This window comes from Rhododendron vialii, chromosome 7a, assembly GCF_030253575.1.
Source record: "Rhododendron vialii isolate Sample 1 chromosome 7a, ASM3025357v1".
NCBI classification, from domain to species: domain Eukaryota; kingdom Viridiplantae; phylum Streptophyta; class Magnoliopsida; order Ericales; family Ericaceae; genus Rhododendron; species Rhododendron vialii.
This window is the reverse complement of record NC_080563.1, coordinates 35895748-35901876: the sequence shown is the minus strand read 5'-3', so window position 1 is coordinate 35901876 and position 6129 is coordinate 35895748.

The window sequence follows — 6129 nt, the reverse complement described above, 5'->3', positions numbered from 1 at the left end:
AGCGGCTTCTCCGAATTGCTTCTGATATATTTGGAGTTTTTAGAATAAATATATAAGGTTATATGTGTGTTTTTTTTAGGGCTAGACATATAAGGTTGGAACAGGTTATGTTTTTTGAAAAAATAAATAAGGTTATATGTGTTTTTCATGTCACACAAAAAAATATATGTGTTTTTATTTTTGCCACACATATAATGTTGTATATTAGGAAATTTTTATCACTCATATAACGTTAAAAAATCAATACAAGAAAAATAGGAAAAAACAAAAAGAGAAATTCGTCACATATATAACGTTAAATATTAAGTGTAACGGGTTCAATAAAAAAAATCTAGAAAATAAAAAAATATGTTTTTTGTTACTCATATAACGTTATATGCGGCGTGATGGCAACGACGGTGGCCGCGGTGGCAGTGGTGGCGGCGGCAACGACTTAATTGCAACAAAAACGAAAAAAATTGGAAAATATATATTTTCGTGTTAGCCAAATAAGGCCCTTATTTCTTAGGTAGGATATTTTTGTCATTAAAATTAGTAGTGGACTTAGTGGGTTATGAAACTTAGAAGTGAACTAGATGGGTTTGAAAAGTGCTATAGTGGACGTATGAAAAATTCTCCCCATATTTATCCTGCTGCTTACTAACTGTAAGGTAAGAGGGGTAGTTGGGTTGAATTATTCTACTGGGTGATTTATCACTCACGGATACGTATGTATCTTGGTAAATCGATTGCTTCGGTGATCAATTTGCTAGAGGGCGTAGGATTCAAGGGAGGAGCAGTCGGACACAGGAGGAATATCAGGGACAGAGATCGAGGGGATTCGTGTCAAGCTTAGAGTCAACTCTGAAGTTAATGTATTTTGAATTAGTAAATTTATCTTGTGATTGTAATAGATAAACCTTTATCTTGAAAAATTATATTTATTTAGCAAAGTTTTCTTAAGAAATTATTTTCTTTTGCTTTCGAAAAGTCGGGACGTTACATTTCTATTAAAATGTCTATTCATACAAACAGAGCACCCTCTACAACCGTTCGATTTTACTTCATATTAACTTTGTAGCTGTCGGATCGAATGAATATTTCCTAATGTATAAATCTACAATGTCTATTCATACAAATAGAGCACCCTCTACAAACCGTTCGATCATACTTTCTATTAACTTTATAGCTGTCGGATCGAATGAATATTTCCTAATTTATAAATCTACAATAATGTAAATATTTTCCAAACTTCCAAATTATGTACATTGCCATAATCCGCCAAAATTGTATATTCCGAAAAGGCATGATTGTATAATCCTAATGCTAATTGTATAATTAGCCAATTTTCAGGAAAGACATGATTGTTTAATTGGCCAATATTGTATAATCCTAATCCTAATGCAATATTCCGGAAATTAATTCAATCATGCCTTACTTTTATTGACTAATCCTAATCCTAATCTCAATTTTTTTTATTGACTAATAATATTCCGGAAATTAGTGACTAATCCTAATGCTATAATTAGCCAAAATTTGAAATAAAAATAATGAAATCTATATAATATGACAAGAAAGCTTTCTATCAAATCCTGATATTCTGATTTGTTGTGAGGGTAAAAAAAAAAACTTAATTTATCTCTCGGTTAAATTAAGACTTGCCGTTGATTGACTTAAAGATTTGATTGCCGTTGATTGACTTAAAGATCCGATTGCCTATTGTAAAGATTTTCGATTGTAATGACATACTTTTTTTCTACCCAATTTACCTATTGCCGATTGTAATGATTTTCGAAATTTTCGAAATTGCCGATTTTAGTTGGTTGTAATTGTAATGATTTCCGAAATTGCCGATTGTAGTTGATTTAGGTGTAATTAAAGACTTGATTGTAAAGACTTGCCATTGATTGGGTGAGTATTTCCGAAATACAAATGGGTGATTTATGAATTTACCGTTGATTGAGTGAGTGCTATAATGGAAATACAAATCGGGTAAGGCAAATTTGCCGTTGATTGAATAATACAAATTGGGTGAAACAAATTTATCTCATTCTCTCTCCCTAATCGTTTCTCTTTCTCTCTCTCTCCCTAAACATTTCTCCTTGACTCTCGCCCTTTCTCCAATTCTCTCACCACAGGTATGGCTTTTTACTTCGTTTTTTTTTCAGTTCTTCATGTTTTTTTTTATCTCCCTCTTTTTCCCTAAACGTTTCTCTTTCTCTCTCTCTCTCTCCCTAAACGTTTTCTTTCCAGTTCTCTTTTCCGTCTTCCTGACTATCCCCTCTCTCCAATTCTCTCACCACAGGTATGGCTCTTTACTTTATTTTTTTTCAGTTGTTCATTTTTTTTTTCAGTTCAATTTGTTAAGTTCAACTCCAAAAAAAATCAATTGCGCTCGGTTCAAATTGAAGTAACGGCTGTATTGAGTATAATGTTTGAATCTTTTTTTTTTTGAGAACATACAAGGAGGGAGATGGTTTCAATTCGAGCAATCAAAAAATGCATTGGTAATGAAGAAGTTCATTCTATAGGATTGAATGAAGAAGTTTTTTTTTTTAACCCTCATAATAAATCAGGATTTGGAAAAAGTTTAATCATGATTGCCCTCACATAATGATTTTACTTTTTTTCTATCCATTTGGTTATGCAATTCTACAACTTTCAAGTTATTTGCCATCATCAAAATTGTGCATTGTACGGGTCTTATGAAATTCGCAAATGGGATAATCAGTAACACAATTAAACAAAAATCTATATTTATACATTACTCAAACTACTGGTACATCAGTGTTTTTTGATTTGATCAAGATTTATGCGTTCGAGTTTGTTCTATGCGTCTTAGTTGGTCTCTTTCAAGCAAGGTAATTTTGTTATTGATATCATAATCTCCATATATATATATAGGTATCCACTGATCAAAAAATTATTTAACGGATAGACTCACTTATAAGAAACTTTTAAAAAAAGAAAATTTACAGCTAATCATTTCATTCTTAATCATGACTACCCTCACATAATGATTTTACCTTTTTTCTATCCATTTGGTTATGAAATTCTACGACTTTCAAGTTATTTGCCGTCATCAAAATCGTGCATAGCACGGGTCTTATGAGATTCCCAAATGGGATTATCAGTAACACAATTGAACAAAAATGTCTATTCATACATTACTCAAACTACTGGTACATTAGTGTTTTTTGATTTGATCAAGATTTATGCGTTCGAGTTTGTTCTATGCATTTTAGTTGGTCTCTTTCAAGCAAGATAATTTTGTGATTGATATTATTATCTCCATATATATATAGGTATCCACTGATCAAAAAATTATTTAACGGATAGGCTCACTTATAAGAAACTTTTAAAAAAAGAAAATTTACAGCTAATCATTTCATTCTTAATTTATGGAATTTCTAATAGAGAAATGGTTAGTTTGTTCTTAGAGGCATTCAACAGGGAGATCATGTGCAACCAAAGTGAGTGTGATTTACATAACTTTTTTATGATTTTACTTTCTTACGTATCCAAAAAAATTTCATGGATTTCTGTGGTTTTAGGCGTCGTTTACAGATTTGCTAAGGTTCTTCTGAGCACACCAAACATCAACCAAGGTAATGGCATGAATTTAATCTATTGTAATGTTTGCTCATGCGATGTGTGATTTTTCCTAATCTTAATTTGATTTTTGCCTAATCTTAATTTGGTACAAGCTTTTGTTAACTGGGAACGGGCTTTCTCTATTATCTATTGACAAATATCAATGTTTAGATTGCCCTAATCATAATCGCTTTCTGGGGACACATCGTAGGCAAGAAAAATGGTATACAACCAAATGTTTTTGTCATTTTATTATTATTGATTTTTTTACCTACTCATAATCAATATAAATTTTTTGTTTGCATTGATGTTTGGATGGTGTTTTTTATTTTATCAAAGTTTTATGCATTTGAGTTTGTGCATACAGAAGTTAGAAATTGAAAAATTATTTGCTCTTCACTTGCTGATTCAAGTTAAACAGGTCAATAAATTTGTTTGGGTTATTATTTTCTGCAAAGTTGAATTCATTGGGTAGGGGTTGATATATTTGGTTGAATGTCCAGTATTTGTTGAATGGTTCAATTAAAAACTGCTCAAAACAAGCACTTTTCGATCATATTGTTTGCTAATTTCTTGCAAGCACCCTTAAAATCGCATTCTGCACATATTGAACAGTTCGGATCATAAAAATTTAATCAGGAACTATGAGATTGAGATTTGGAGTGTTTTTTTAGGTGTTTAATTGGTTGTCTGCGGAACCGCCCCGATCACGGGATGATATCCAAGGACAAGATCATCAACTTGAAGGGTATTAGGCCCCGTTTTGGATTATCCTCTTAAAAAATAAGTATTTATTTGTAATTTTTAAACTGAAAAATCCTAGGTTTATTGAAATTAAAAAATATGCAATATGGATCTAGTTTTATAGATCTCATCATCAAATCCTGTAAAAAAAATTAAAAAATTATTTCGTAAACCCAATATTTTTAAGTTTGAAAATAAGTCCTTATTTTGGGAATGTGAAACGGGGCCTTAGTGTCAAAGTGCTCTTCTTCTGGTTCAACATCGAGAAGTCACTCGCGACGGTGGCGATGATCTCCGGTCATCCGTCAGGATTGCTTCTGCTAATTTTGGTGTTGAGAATTTTGAGGAGAGCCCTCAGTGTGGTGGTCACCAGAGGTGGAGGTGGAAGCGCCTCCGGTGGTTGTGGTCATCGGTGGTGTTGCTCAACAGTGGTGGTGAGTTCGTCGCCCTCCCATCCCCTCTATCTCTCTCTTCGTTACAATGGGTTTTCTGTTGTTACTGATGATAGGAAATAGGATTTTTAAAATTGAAATTCGGATCGGATTGTTACCGGATTTAATCCCATACTATCCAAATCCGATCTGATCCATATTTTGATTATCGGATTCGGATTATCAGATTACGGATTGATGTTATCGGATTCAGATTGAATTTTCTGAATCGATTTCGGATCAAATCCGATGCATTGACAGGCCTAGCCGTATAGGAGTGCGATGTCTGGGGGTAGGAATCGTGTGATTTTTCAGGTTCCTGCCTCATAAGGGGAAATGAAACAAGTGCAATTCTTTTGTTTTTAAACACCTTTCCTCAAACAACCAGAGGCGGATTTACATGGATGGTTCCGTGATCAACTGAACATCCAAAATAAATTTTTTTCTTAAAATATATGTAAACATTTTGGACTAACCTTACTTTCAACATTTAACTCAAATGTCAATGAACACCCAGTCCATTAATAAATGAACACCCATCCAAAAATAGCCCAAATTAATCCACTTTGATACTAAAAGCCGAAATTTTAGTCCACCAACCAAAATTTCAGCAATAACAAAATGAAAAAAGAAAAAGAATGGGGAGAGAGAGAGAGAGAGAGAGGAAAGCGGGGGGGGGGGGGGGGGGGGGGGGGGGGGGGCGGGAGGGGGTGTTGTTTCCGATTTCTCAAAAATGCATTTTTTGAAAAAAAAGAGATAATTTCAAGCTTAAAAATTAAGAAAAATGACGGCCAAGGACGGCCAAGGACGTGTTTGATAATTAATACCTTCCAAGGACATTTTCAGCATTAACAAATGTTCTCAAATGTTTTCAGCTTGTCCTTGGCGGGTATTAATTATCAAAACACGTCCTGGGCAGTTGTTTTCCCTAAAAATTACTTCCTCCGTCCATTTTTTAGAGTCTAGTTTTTCATTTTGGGTTGTCCCTTAATAAGTGTCCATTTTTTAAAGTTAGTGGGTAAAAGTTGGTGCATTGTCTATTTTACCTCTAAAAGTAGATTTCTTTTTGAAAAGTAAATGAGTAAAAGTGTAATGATGATGGGTAAGTAAGAAAAGTGAAGGAAAAAGTTGATGTGAAAGGTATAATGATGATGTCTTTTTAATGAGTTGAAATTATGAAGCAGGACATTTAAAAAGGGACGGAGGGAGTATGTGTTTACGCAAATAATTTTTCTATTAATATGGATCTTGTTTGATAGATCTCATTCAGATCTTTTACATGGTGTAAAAAAAATCAAAAAATTATTTTTTATTTCATTATATTCGAATTTAAAAATTAAAAAAAAAACTTTTAAAATAAGAAGGTTTGCTGAAACACCCC